Raw genomic sequence first — 16,052 nt, forward strand, 5'->3', positions numbered from 1 at the left:
CGCTGGGTAAAAAGTATTTCACGAAAACTGCACACAAGCGTTTGTGGATGTTCACCACTGTTTCTTTTTCTGCACACAAGAATTCAATAACAGCATGCTAATTGTAACGTGGGTGGTGTGTAGAAGCCATTTTGCCGCTGTAGTACGTCTCTGCCATCCGCCAGAATGGTTCGAAACTTCGCCAGAGGACAGAACAAACATCAAATGTGGATAGAGGGGAGGGGATATTAGTGTTTAACGTCCCGTCGACAACGAGGTCATTAGAGACGGAGCGCAAGCTCAGGTGAGGGAAGGATGGGGAAGGAAATCGGCCGTGCCCTTTCAAAGGAACCATCCCGGCATTTGCCTGAACATCAAATGTGAAGTACCAACATGTATGTTTGTCTATGTATATTATTGGTTTATTTAATGTGAGATATTACTTGTTGAACGACCCTAGTACATTACTAGAATGGCACAGCCGCCTCTTTTCCTGAAGCCTGACGTTTGGTGAGGTAAGATGGCGGCGTCAGGAAATTTGTATGTGGTACTACTACGATTTGCTACAACGAAATGACGTTGTAAGCTGGTCTAAACAAGTTCTGCAGCCGAGCAAATATTTTTGTACTAGTTTAACACATACATTGTAGAATCGTGTTATGAGAACAACAATAAGTTCGTAATTCCAAATTTGAAGTATTGAGACATGTTCCTTTCCTTGGTATCTTCTGTCTGCTATACGAAAAATTACAGCCAAATACGACGCATATATCGATCATTATATCAAAACTGTAAGGGTACCCTATTTACATCAGTTTATCCTCATTTCCTATGACTGTCTTATCAGTAAATAAACAGCTGTTTACACATCCATTGCGATCGCCGCCATATTGCGATTCTAAAGTGCTGTCTTCAGCGACACCAGTGATACTGTATACAATATTGCCCATGGAGGTAAAAAACGAAGCAATATTATGCTATAGACACACTGTACGTTATTTTTGGAGCCAGAGTGGGGGGGGGGAGGGGTAGGAATGTGCTGCCGCCCTCTTAAATAGCCCAAAACATTAGTAGACTGCTGTTTACGATTGCTTCTTACCCTTATTTCTGTCCTGTCCACGCAACGGCTGTTTTAAATACTGAAAACTGCAGTGCTTACATTTAGAACATAGTCAGAAAGGCAATTTCGAATGTCTGTCTGTTCTCAAAAGCGTATTTACTCTAGTAATACGATACATTTGGTCTCGTTAACGTAAGATATTCTGACTGTTCTGTTTTAGCAGACAGTGGTACCTCCATAATGTTTTTTAAGGATCTCTTCATTGTTCTTATAGTCACACAATAACTCTTCGGGTGCACTTACAAAACAAATTTTTATGGCTCAAATGGTTCAAATGGCTCTGAGCACTATGAGACTCAACATCTTAGGTCATAAGTCCCCTAGAACTTAGAACTACTTAAACCTAACTAACCTAAGGACATGACACACACCCATGCCCGAGGCAGGATTCGAACCTGCGACCGTAGCAGTCCCGCGGTTCCGGACTGCAGCGCCAGAACCGCTAGACCACCGCGGCCGGCCAAATTTTTATATATTCGTCATTTGTGTATGGTTCCCCTCTCTTACCAATCACTTGACGCATAACAAAGCTTGCAAGGTTCGTGTTGTAGGAAGAGTGCACCCAGTGATTAAATATGGAACTTAATTTTTCTTTATTCATTTGAAGTTTCTGAACAGTTTCCTTTCTTATATAAACCGGTGGGATATTTACTTCCAAGCCGGCCGGAGTGGCCTAGCGGTTCTAGGCACTACAGTCTGGAACCGCGCGACCGCTACGGCTGCAGGTTCGAATCCTGCCTCGGGCATGGATGTGTGTGATGTCCTTAGGTTAGTTAGGTTTAAGTAGTTCTAAGTTCTAGGGTACTGATGACCACAGCAGTTAAGTCCCATAGTGCTCAGAGCCATTTGAACCATTTACTTCCAAATGACGCATGTTTGGTTGTAAAGTGCCTCTCCGAATTTGATTTCTTATTATGTGCCAACTTTTCTTGGCAGAGACGATTTGAGTTTTGTATGAAGGTAAATTTCTCAGTCTATTCAACTTTAAATTCACTATTTTTGTCTTCCGTTTTTCTTTGCTTCTTCTTTGTAGCTATGACTAAGAGGTGGCACGTAAAGGAAAATTATCATTTTAAGAAAACCAGAAACACTAAGTTGTAACAATTTCTTAAATTGTTGCCGGAAATGGATGAGAGATTTGTGGTATATAGGCCTACTCTGGTGCGCCAGTTATTAGATCGTAAAGCAACGGCTTCTCTGTATTTCCCCGTGAAAACCTACATTACTGGCTTATGTAGTATAATGTTTTATTTGATGTGCATCAATCAGTATAGAGTAGGGATCCATTTTCACTATATGTGAGTACACTGCTCATGATTACTCGCAAACAAGCAATGGGGAACATCAACAATCAATAGTGTCCTCAGCGATTGTTGAATAGACAAAGCATAAAACTTGTCACCCCAACAACTGCCGATTCAGGTGGGATCACTGAGAACTGTTGACTTACTTTGCAATTGTTTCAAAAGATGCACAAGCCATTACCCTTTTCATAACGCACCCCATATCACGCTCACTAGCCTATTACCACGTGGTAGTACGTTCAATGGTCAGGAGCCCATATTTTACATTCATACACCCCGTATCAGTAACACGCCGACTCCGAAATTGTTAAAGGGCCAAGGAAAAAAAGAAAAAGAATATAATTTTTCTTCATTCTCGCATTTTCTGTCACAGAGACCATTATGAAAGTTTAATGACGCAGTCCATATGTTAATAAACACGCCCAGCACGTGCGTAGTGCTCCATTTTTCCAGGTGTACGTGTGTAATGGCTTGTACATATTTTGAAACAATTGCAAAATAAGTCAACAATTCTCAGTGAATCGGCAGTTGTGGTGACAAGTTTAATGCCTTGTATGCCAGTCCCGCGCGATAGGTAGCGTGTCATCATAGTTTTGTCCAGATATATAGTCCAGCTTGCAGACACATGTATTGCTATGCGCAGCCGGAGAGTTATACATCATGCTCTGCAGTAGGGAAGCCGGCCGGAGTGGCCGAGCGGTTCTAGGCGCTACAGTCTGGAATCGCGCGAACGCTACGGTCGCAGGTTCGAATCCTGCCTCGGGCATGGATGTGTGTGATGTCCTTAGGTTAGTTAGGTTTAAGTAGTTCTAAGTTCTAGGGGACTAATGACCTCAGAAGTTAAATCCCATAGTGCTCAGAGCCATCTTTGATGAGAAGTTGTGACGTGGGGGACTCTGTCATCTTTTGTGTTTATTACAGTATGAGAGGTTTTTATTAAAACAATGCTCGTTGCGCTTGGATAAATTTGAATACTGTAAAAGAAAGCTAGCTTTCCGGGACATCTTACAAGTCTTTCCTCATTTTTTTTTAATCTTATGGGACGTGGTTCATGGTGTGGGTTCCTGTAGTCATGTCCTAGTTCATGAACCACGGGCAACGTATGAGTGGCCAAGTAAGTGGTCCCGACAGTCGGGATACCAGTTACTTTGGAATAAGGCTGGGCATCTCGGACATATTCTGAGTCGTGGTCACCTTTGTGCTCATACGGCAAAGACTACCAAATCCACCGGTTAGTCCCTCAGCCGTTAGGGGTAAAACCCAATGGGACTCGGGGCAAGTAAGGCTAGCAACCTGCTTCCCTGGTACTTTAAATATGATGCTGGCAACAATCAGAGCAAAATGCCTCGGACCTTTGGAGGTGACGGAGTCCCACCGACAAACCAGGGACTCCTAAGATACGACTTGGCAAACAAATGGTAATGAGATGGGGAGCTATTAATATCAATGGGGGCTACTCTGGGAAGAAGGTAGAGCTGGCAGAAGGTAACTGGATTCGGTTAAGAATGATTTTGAAGTAATAGGTTTAACATCAGAAGAGGCACCAATGTTAGCACTGAATAGGGGATCATGGAGGAACTGTATAAGGGGGGCTATGCTCCAGACTGAACGCTGAAAGGCATAATCAGTCTTAAATGATGATGATGATCTTATGGGACTTAACTGCTAAGGTCCTCAGTCCCTAAGCTTACACACTACTTAACCTAAATTATCCTAAGGACAAACACACTCACACCCATGCCCGAGGCGGGACCTGCCGCTTTCCTCAATTAAAAGCATTAAATAACTTTAATGTACTCACCTGAAGGACTGAAAGAGCAGTTGAACGGAATGGACACTATCTTGAAAGGAGAATACAAGATGAACATCCCCAATAGCAAAACGAGGATAATGGAATGTAGTCGAATTAAATCAGGTGATGCTGAGATGATTAGATTAGGAAATGAGACACTTCAAGCAATAAATGAGTTTTGGTATTTGGGAAGTAAAATAACGGATGATGGTCGAATTATGGATGATATAAAATGTAGGTTGGCAGTGGCAAGAAAAGCCTTTGTGAAGAAGAGAAATTTGTTAACATCGACTATATACTAGTCCTGAGGACGCATAGCTTCGATAACGGCAGTAGCTTAAAAAAAAGGATGGTCCTGTGCGTAATTCACATTCAAATACGTAATGTGACCATTTACCTCTATGAAGCACGTAAAATATGAGTCATATTCCCAAAATAAAAACTCTGTGACGAAGTTACATAGCTTACTAAATTAATTGCAGAAATACCTGCAAGATTCGCAGCTAGTTGAAAGATGCAAGTAGCTTAATACAGTGTGAGGATATTTTAGTCGATCGCGCGCTTTTCTCCGACCCTCCGCGCTCCGACCGCTAAACACAGAGCACACTGATGACTGGTTCCCTCGACCAGCGTGTGTCGTGTGTAGCTTCCTTTTGCCCTGCCTGTGATACAACACCAACAATACCCATTCACCGGCAATTAATAATCGCCGCCAAACTTCGAGGATCGGTCTGAATAGACACTTCTAGCGTTTTTGGATGATGCATTATGTAAACTGAGCATACAGGATTTTCTTTTTCACTCTCTTTCGTCAAATAGACATTTAAAATGACGGCAATGCAAAAACAAGCAACTCTAAGCATAGGTGCCCCTATAACATCAGTTTTCAACCTCATCGTGGCCGTAAAGTTTGGCAAGAGCTAATTCGTCAGAGTAGCTCTGGAGTAGCCAAAGAACCGCATCCGGCTCGAGAGACGCGGTTTGCCGACCACTGGAACAGTGTATTAATGGCGTGCTGCTTGATACAGTCACATTTCTTAAATATATAAGGATAACGTTATAAAGCGATATGAAATGGAACGAGCACCACACACACACACATACACACACACACACACACACACACACACACACACACACACACTGCAAAGGAGACAGTGCATAGAAGACTTGTGAGACTCATTCTCGAGTACTGCTCGTGTGTATGGGATCCCCCACGTGGTGGGATTAAAGGAAGACATCGGAGCAGTAATTCAGAGGTGTGCCGTTAGATTTGTTACCGGGAGGACCAATCAACATACGAGTATTTCGGACATGCTACGTGAACCCAAATGGGAATCAGTGGAGGGAAAAGAAGCACTTTTCGCGAAACACTATTGTCAAATTTTAGAGAACCGGCATTTGGGACAGATTGCAGAAAGATCCTACTGTCGCCAACATACATCTCGCGAAGGACCGCAAAAACAAGATGACGTTTGCCGCTTATCTGAAGGGCAGAAGGGTAAATAGCGCAACCACCGAAGGGATTAAAGGACGTCCTCCAATACTGACAATTCACAAATGTCATAAATTTTGGCACGTAAGTAACATGGATTCGTAAATGCGCCCTGTAGAGTCGGTCATCAAGCAGTATGTATTTGCAGCAAGGGATATGAAATTAAATTAAGGCTGTTGTACTACATTGCGGTGAGTAGAACAAAGGTGACATTCGAAACATTTAGCAAACATTTTCCTTTCGACCGGTCCCGCAACATACAAGATGTCACCATATGGAATTTTATAATGAGTAATTCCAGATAAGCTGCAATATTTTGATTAGTAATGTTTCTTCTTTACTACAAGCTTATTTCGGCTGTAGCGCCATTCTCAAGTAAATCTGTAGATGTCACATTTGGTGAGTATACTTACGTCTATAAAATCTGTTCATAAAGGCGTGTTTGCTGGAATAGACGCCACTAAACTGTCGACTGTCTGTTTGATGCTGGATTGATATAATCACGTAAGCTCTACTTGTATAGAACATTTTCGTGCAATAGTTTTGACCTATGTATTAATAGTTTATTTTCGTTGGTGCTTTATGTTTACATAGTAAACTTGCTAGTCAGCGATGTCAACTGTGATTCTCTACACGATTGGAGTCACAGAGTGTTCCACAGGTAACGAACATCAAGAAGACAACGGAGATCTTGATTACATTATATTGGGATGTTCCAAATATATATCACATCAAAATAAACCGTGGGAATATCTCGTAAAAATACAGATTGCCATGCTAACAAATGTTAAACGTTAATGAATGAGAACAACCTCAAAATTGACAGTGTAATAGGCCATTATATACAAGAACCAGATATAAATATCTCACATATCAAGGACTCAATTTGTAATTCTATTATGTCTATCTATATCCGTTTCCCGCTCCAGCTACTGCCGGGTCTGGGTGCTGACGAGTCCTCTCCATTTGGCTCGGTCCACCCATCACTTTTCTTCCTCCACTTGCTGCCAGGTCACACCTCTCCTTTCCACAGATATTCTCACTCCCATTTTCCACCGTGTTCTTGGGCGCCCTCTAGGTCTTTTCCCATCCATCTTTAGTTCTTCCATAATTTTGGGGAGTCTCTGCCCATGCATCATCTTAATCTCTTTTTTTTTCAATTTCTCCTCTCATACTTTCTTGTTTAAGGTCCTTTCTAATCTCTACATTCCTTACTCTGTCCATTCTTGTTTTTCCCTCAACTGGTCTGAGAAATTTCATTTCCCTTGTTTGCAGTCTGCTCCAGTCCCTTTCCGTCATTGTCTATGTTTCTCCACCATAGTTGACAGTAGGGAAGTAATAATTCTTATACATAAGGAGTTTTGCTTTCTCTGAAACTTCCTTATTCCAAATCAGGTGTTTTATTGTTTGGTAGAAATTGCCTCCCTTCTGTAACCTCCTATTAATTTCGTTAGTTATTCTTCCATCCCTAGATATTTCACTCCCTAAATAAGTTAAACTTTCTACACTTTGAGGGGTTCTCCATTCAAGGTAATATTTCCGTTGATCCATTTCTCTCTTCCAAATACCATTACTTCACTCTTATCTTTATTTATTTTTAATCTATACCTTTTCATTATTTCCTTCCACGCATCAAGTAGTAACTGTACATCTACCTCTTTATCACCCCATATTACCATATCATCTGCAAAAATCATCTTTTTGTCTTTTTCTTTTACTGTATCTTTAACTACCCTATACATTCCCTCCATCACAAGATTAAAAACTGCAGGAGATAGAATACTTCCTTGCTTAAGTCCTTGTCTTATTTCGAAGTATTCAGAGTTCCCCAATGGTGTTCTAATTCTACAATTGTGTCCTCTGTACATTGTCTTTATTACATTAATTTATCCATCATCTATATCTATCTTCTCATTTCTTCCCAGAGTCTTCCCTGTTAACTGAGTCATATGCCTTTTCTACGTCTATAAAAACCATTATCACCCTTTTGTTATTCTCTCAACTTTTTCCATCAGTTGACGGATAGAAAATATCAGGTCGATCGTGCTTCTTCCTCTCCTAAACCCATGCTGTTCTTCACTCAGCTCCTTTTCTATCTTTTCACTTATTCGATTTAGAAAAATTCTTTCAAAAATCTTGGCTGTATGACTCATAAGGGTTATTCCTCTGTAGTTTTTACAAAGTCTTTTATTGCCTTTTTTGAAGATGGGAACAATGTCTCCTCTTCTCCAATCGTCAGGTATTGTATTATTTCTCCACACACGTGATAGCACTCTATACAGCCACTGTATTCCCACTGCACCTGCTGCTCTTATCACGTCCACTGATACTTCATCAGGTCCTGAGGCTTTCCCCCCATTCATCTTCACAGCTATTTCCATTTCTTCCCAAGTAATTTGTCCTAATTCTGCTTCCCAACTTCTCTCAATTTCTCCAATATTTGTTGTTTTCTCGTGTACCTGCTCCTCAGCGTTTAACAGTTTCTTAAAATGTTCTTTCCAGAGATCTTTTATATTCCCTGGATCTTCGATCACGGTACCGTACTCTGTTCCCATCTTTACTGGTACTTCAGAAGCCTTCCTTTTACTTTTCATCATTTCATAGAACATTTTCTTATTGCTCTTCACATCTTCAAGTATTTTTTGTAAACTCTTCCCATGCCTTTTTCTTTGCTGCTTCCACTATTTCTTTGCACTTCTTCTTTTCCTCTATATATCTTTTATGGTCTTCGTCATTTTTAGTTTTCCACCACTTTCTCCATGCTCAATTTTTTCTTCTAACTGCTTGGATTGTGGTATCATCCCACCAACTTGTCTGTCTTGCTTTTTCCTTTCCACCTGTTCTACCACATATTTTTGTACTGCTTCGACTAAAGTGTCTTTGACTAAATTCCATTCTTTTTCTACATCGCAGAAAACTTCTTTTGGAAATTTTTGTGTGATTAATTCTCTATACTTCTCAGCACTTTCACTCTCCTTCAGTTTCCAATCCTGTATCCTCATCGTTTTCTTCTGTTTTCTATTTTCCATTGTCCCACCAGTAATCTACGGACTCCATCTGCACTCACACTTGCAATTTCCTTCACATTTGTTACTTTCTCTCCCCATTCCCTATCTACTAGAATATAATCAATTACACTCTTGGTTCTTCCATACCAACTGTATCTGGTGGTAACATGACTTTCTCTCTTCATTAACCAGTTGCTTGTTTTAATTCCATTCCTCTGGCACAAATCCAGGAATCTTTCCCCTTCTTCATTTCTGCCTCCATATCCGAAACATCCCAACACTTGCTCAGATCCCTTTCTGTCTTTACCTACCTGTGCATTAAAATCTCCCATCACTATATTAACACTCTCTACATGGTTTTCTAACTCATTTTCAAAGTCCATCTTCTCTTCTTCGCTACATCCTACTTGAGGTGCATAAATCTGGATTACTTTCACTGTTTCTTTTTGGAATCTCAGGTTTAAGATTATGATGCTGTCTGATATATCTCACACTCGCAATACAGTTTTGTACATTCTTATTCACCATCACTGCCACACCATTTCTTCCAAACCTGTTATTCTGACTCCAGTACAGTTTTCCTCCTCCTCTCAAATTCTTCTCACGTTTTCCCCTCCACTTTGTTTAGCTTAATCCCAATATATCTAATATATCTAATTCTATTATGTACAAAATAGATATCTTTTTAATTTGTAGTTGTGGTCATTAACATAAGCAGTATTGTTTGCTGTAAAAAGAGAATAAACTTTAAAAAAACTAGAGAATTTCATTGACATTTTGGAAAAAAAGAACGGATAAAAAGCGCAGAAAACAAAAAAACAAAAGGTAATCATAGATACAAATCATAACAAAATTACACAGTCATATATTACTAGACTGGCAATACCATAGAGGTAAAAAACGAAGGAAGTTGTCATTACGTCACAAACTTGAAGCCGACGTCCGCAATCTTATGTAGTCCAAAATATTAGGGTCACCGCATTTATATTTACACAGTTCTCCGTGGTGATACAGCCCTGTGATGTCACTCTGATGTATCCATGGCCAGTTTCGACCGTTGGGGATATCTATCGGCTTTTGTGGTCGTATCTTCAGTAGAATCTGGCGCTTTTATTTTCTGGAGACGTAGTTGTTTCATGAAAAACGCCAGCTGGCGTCTTTTAGAGGTTTACAAATCGATCCGAATGTAATCTGAAGTTTAAAACAAACACATCTCATTCATAAGTGGAGCCATTCAAGCGATATTTTCTTTTGTATACATGAATTACGGTTGCGCTGTTTATTTTTATTCTCTCCTGTGTTTTTCATTGCCTTCCAAATAGCAAACGCTCCGACGCCCGATCCACACTGTACCCACGGTCTCGTCCCCGCACAGAGCACGGTTACGTGACGGCGTTGATTTTTGATACACTATGACATGCCTTACATTCCTCTCGCCGACAGTTCCAAAGCATGTAAACACACTTTTCGTCGTGCCCGCCTACTGCAATCTGTCCACTTCACAGTATAGTTATTCCCTCATGATGTTCATTGTAAATAACCACTGCACTTAAACAGGAATAATATGTAGAGAATTACAATACAATAAGAAAAAAAAGACATTCATTACGCCACATTAAGTTTGTCTGTAACACAAAGAGGAGATCACAATGCTGCAAACAAAAGTTTCGATCACTTACCCATTGATGTTAAATGCCTGAATGACAGTAAAGTAAAATTTGAAACTAAACTGAAAACGTTTCTCTTTGGCAACTCATCCTATTCCACAGAAGACTATCTATTATTGTAATTTGTAAATGGTGATAGGTAGGATTACTGACTAACGTGTGTGTCTCTAATTAAGTAACAGAAAACTAATAAATTATCAGCGTGGAGGCATATTTAAAAAACCGATATTAATCAATAGAACTCGTTCCACATCATTACGGTTTAACGTGCAAATCAAACTGATAACTAACTATCGGCATATGAAAAAGAGTGGTATAGACTTAAATACTTTGAAAAACTGGGAAATCGCCTAATTAGCCGGCCAGGGTGGCCGAGCGGCTCTAGGCGCTACAGTCTGGAACCGCGCGACTGCTACGGTCGCAGGTTCGAATCCTGCCTCGGACATGGGTGTGTGTGATGTCCTTAGGTTAGTTAGGTTTAAATAGTTCTAAGTTCTAGGGGACTGATGACCTTAGAAGTTAAGTCCCATAGTGCTCAGAGCCATTTTGAAATCGCCTTATTGATGAGAACCTAGAATCCTGCCTGAAGTTAAAAACAACAATGTACTAAGTGGACATTTCCAAAGAAAGACCACTGCTCGCATTCAATGAGCATAATCATATATTGTTTACTGTATATTATTTGTCAATAAATAGGGTTATCATTAATTGTGATCTCTATATTTATTTGCTGTTAGTACTATTAACCGACTCCTAAAAGCATTGCTCTAGAAAATAAGTGCGGCTATCAGAAAAATTTTTAATCACTAGGCTACTGGAATTTGGCTCTTTTAAGAATGAGTTTGCCGACCAGTGCTCTATTCGAACATTACAGGCTTCGTCTTCCTACTCTCTGCATTAACTTACATGTTTGTATATTAGGAGGAAGATGACATTCATCATCCCAAATTGAAATTCTGTCCAAGTCATCCTGTGTTCTCTCACGTCGTCACTCAACGACGACACTTTCCTGCACGCTACAGCGCCATCAGCAAACAGTTGCAGATCGTTACTCATACTATCCCTCGTATCATTTATGTGTATGGAGAACAAGAGCGGTCGTGTCACACTTCTCTGGGGCCAGTAGTAACAATACGTTTGTCTCTGAGGAACACTCACCGTCCTGGTCAGTATAGTGGTTCTTATTATTTATCAAGTCTTCGAGCCACTCACATATCTGAGAACCTACTGTGTGCGCTTCGTTAACAGTCTGCAATGCGGCAGCGTGTCAAACGCTCCCCGGAAATCGAAGGATACGGAATATTGCTATTGCCCTTCATCAATAGCTCGCGGGATATTTTGCGAGAAAAGGGCAAGCTGTTTTCACTCGAGTAACATTATCTAGATCGGTATTGATTTGTGGATAGAAGCTCTACTTCGATTATCTGACAGTCAGTCTTGTAGGAGGCGATCTGCAATTGTAAATGCTGAAATCTTCTTATAATCGCATCTGTTCGTACAGTGATGACTATTTTCGGCAAATTTGAGCTGTCATTTGTAGATCAAATTAGTACAAGCAGCAGCGCCTGCGACAACCATTATAGGTAGACATTTTGTCATAGTCGATAATACTTTGCGTACCATTATTATAGATTGAGAGTAAATCTCTACCTATAGCGGTCGTTGTAGACGCTACTGCTCGTACTAATATGATTTGAAAGGGGCAATTCAGATTTGCCAAAAATTAGTCATCACTCTAGAAACGATTACGATCATGGAAAATAAAATGTTCACTTAAAAAGGCTTCAACATTAGAATCTATTCTGTCTCCAGTAAATTCGAAGTCAGAACGTTAAGGATATTGGCCCGTAATTCTGCGCGTCCGTTCTCTTAGCCTTCTCACATACTAGAGTCAGCTGCGCTTTTTTGCCGTCTCTTGGGACTAGGCGACAGATTCGCTATAAGTGCCGAGGAAGTAAGACATAAGACAGCCTAAGAGTACCCTCCCTAAAACTGAATGGGATTTCCATCTAGACATGTTGACTCATCAGTTTTCAACTATTTCAGCAACATTTCAGCACCAGGAATGTCTGTTTCTACACTACTGGCCATTAAAATTGCTACACCAGGAAGATGACGTGCTACAGACGCAAAATTTAACCGACAGGAAGAAGATGCTGTGATATGCAAATGATTAGCTTTTCAGAGCATTCACACAAGGCTGGCGCCGGTGGCGACACCTACAACGTGCTGACACGAGGAGAGTTTCCAACCGATTTCTCATACACAAACAGCAGTTGGCCGGCGTTGCCTGGTGAAACGTTGTTGTGATACCTCGTATAAGGAGGAGAAATGCGTACCATCACGTTACCGACTTTGATAAAGGTCGGATTGTAGCTTACCGCGATTGCGGTTTATCGTATCGCGACATTGCTGCTCGCGTTGGTCCAGATCCAATGACTGTTAGCAAAATATGGAATCGTTGGATTCAGGAGGGTAATACGGAACGCCGTGCTGGATCCCAACGGCCTCGTATCACTAGCAGTCGAGATGACAGGCATCATATCCGCATGGCTGTAACGGATCGTGCAACCACGTCTCGATCGCTGAGTCAACAGATGGAAACGTTTGCAAGACAACAACGAACAGTTCGACGACGTTTGCAGTAGCATGGACTATCAGCTCAGGGACCATGGCTGCGGTTACTCTTGACGCCGCATCACAGACAGGAGCGCCTGCGATGGTGTACTCAACGACGAACCTGGGTGCACGAATGGCAAAACATCATTTTTTCGGATGAATCCAGGTTCTGTTTACAGCATCATGATGGTCGCATCCGTGTTTGGCGACATCGCGGTGAACGCACATTGGAAGCATGTATTCGTCATCGCCATACTGGCGTATCACCCGGCGTGATGGTATGGGGTGACATTGGTTACACGTCTCGGTCACATCTTGTTCGCATTGACGACACTTTGAACAGTGGACGTTACATTTCAGATGTGTTACGACCCGTGGCTCTATCATTCATTCGATCCCTGCGAAACCCTACGTTTCACCAGGATAATGCACCACCGCATGTTGGAGGTCCTATATGGGCATTTCTGGATACAGAAAATGTTCGACTGCTGCCCTGGCCAGCATATTCTCCAGATCTCTCACCAACTGAAAACGTCTGGTCAATGGTGGCCGAGCAACTGGCCCGTCACAATACGCCAGTCACTACTCTTGATGAACTGTGGTATCGTGTTGAAGCTGCATGGACAGCTGTACCTGTACACGCCATCCAAGCTCTGTTTGACTCAATGCCCAGGCGTATCAAGGCCGTTATTACGGTCAGAGGTGGTTGTTCTGGGTACTGATTTCTCAGGATCTATGCACCCAAATTGCGTGAAAATGTAATCACATGTCGTTTCTAGTATCATATATTTGTCCAATGAATACCCGTGTATCATCTGCATTTCTTCTTGGTGTAGCAATTTTAATGGCCAGTAGTGTACTTCCCTACCGGAGTTCAGGCCGGCGGTCAAGCTATGGTTCGAGTATGTGTGTACGATCCTCTTGCATGAATGATTTTTTTTAAACTAAAAATGTAAAGCTTCAGCTTTCTTCAGTTGCCACATCAGACTGATCGGCGAGTTACTGAACAGAAACCTTCGACAGGGTTATCGATTTTATGTAGGCCCAGAATTTTCTGGGATTTTAGGCAGCATCGTTCGTTAAGATAGGACGATGAAAGTGACCGAGCGCTTCGCGCATCGATGTTTACAGAGGCACGACATTCTTTTAACTTTTTCCTGTCGAGATTTTTCTGCGTTCTTCTGTGAACTGAGAGTTTGTCTATCCGTATCATCTGTAAAAAATCCATAGACGTCCGACTCTGATCTCGACGGGTTGCAGACGTCTTCAGCTAACACTGCAATGATCAGAATACTACGAATACACATTCTACAAATGTTACAGCGGAATCAGGCGTCCACAAAACTTCCCAGTCAGACTGAATTTCGATGCCGATAGACATAATAATTATGTGGATTTCAATGAATACTCTCTCATGACGTGTAACCTGTCTTTTCGATATACGCCTAGTGGCCCGTTAAACAGTTGGGAGCTTCGCGCCGCAGGTTTCATCCAGCTTTCGGTTTCCAGTATAGCTTGAGAGCAGTTGCTTTCCTGGAGGGCAGCAAATTCAGAGACTATGTTATAAATGTTTTGGCAATTTTTCTGTTAAAATCTTGACATTCGAAGAATCTTTGGCGCCTCACTTAGAGAGTATCAACAAACTTTCCTCAAGCGCACCGTCCACGAACGGAAGGGAAAGCACAGATAACTGATACACTGTGTACCATCCACAACACACCGTACTGTTACCTGAGTATAGATGTAGTGTAGTGGTGCTTCTTAAATAGCTTCATTCCATTTTTCACTCAAATACGCTCACATGCACAACCAGACGAACTGTCGATACAGCAAATTAGTACGAGTACACCCAAGGCCTTTACACAACCTGCACTGTTATTCCCGTTGCGTGTTGCTGCCGACATGCAAATATAGGACACAGCTGCTAGCACGGTGACTCAAGGACATTAGTTTTAGCGTCGCAAGATAAGCTGACAGTTTCTCAGAAACGACGTGTGAAAGGAAAAGTACACACGAGCAATTCACAGTACATTTCTCTGCAAAGACAGGGCGCTACACATGAGACTGCAGCGACGAAGCATCGACTATTCCATACGACAGATTTTGGAACTACGAGTACATAACTGTGCCGGCCATTTGTCTGCGCGAGTAAAGTTATATTTCAATAGGTACTTACAATAACAAATTATCAGTTCACTATACTTGGTACATTTTGCGTACGTGTGGTACACATTTGGCTAGAACAACCTCTCAACACGATCCACAGGCAGTTAAGAGTGGAAGACTGCAGAACAAAAGCGACAATAATCTATTTTATTAGAAAGTATTGAAATGGGAAACAGTCTGGTAGAAACACGTACAGAAAACAGTTTATTCATTCCTTACATTTGTTTAATAATCATGAAAACGGTTCTAATCGTGGAATAGTACTGAAACCGGCAGCTTTGGGAGAGGCCGTATAATGGTAAGACATGGATTTCCAAACTCGACTTTAAACTACATAAATTTCGAACGGTAGACGTGGGCTATCATCTACTGTTTACGAACTGCAAATTAAAACTGAAGAAATTAAAAATAGCAAAAATCAATGGGATAAAAGTTGGATAAGTTAAAAAAACAAAGATTATCGAGAGTTTCAAAAGGAGAATTAGGCAACGATTGAAGAAGCAGGGGAAAGGAATATAACAGAAGGTGAATGGGTAGCGCATTAGGCAACGATTGACAGAAACAGGGGAAAGAAATATAATGGAATATGAATGAATAGCTTTGTTAGATCAAATTGTGAAAGCAATATCTATGCAAAAATACGAGGCCAAATACGAACCCTTGGGTAATTCAAAGGATAGTATTTCAAAGGATACTAATTTTAAATTGAGAAAGGAGAAAATATAAAAATGCAAGAAATGAAGCAGGCAAAAGAGAATACAGACGTCTAAAAAAAGTAGGCTAGCGGAAAGTGCAGAACTTCGAAGCAGGAATGGATAGAGGATAAATGCAAAGCTGTAGCGCCCAGAGCTATGGAAAATGTAGATAACGGCTATACGAAAACTAAAGAGGCCTTTGAGGAA

This window comes from Schistocerca cancellata, chromosome 3 (genome assembly GCF_023864275.1).
Source record: "Schistocerca cancellata isolate TAMUIC-IGC-003103 chromosome 3, iqSchCanc2.1, whole genome shotgun sequence".
NCBI lineage: Eukaryota > Metazoa > Arthropoda > Insecta > Orthoptera > Acrididae > Schistocerca > Schistocerca cancellata.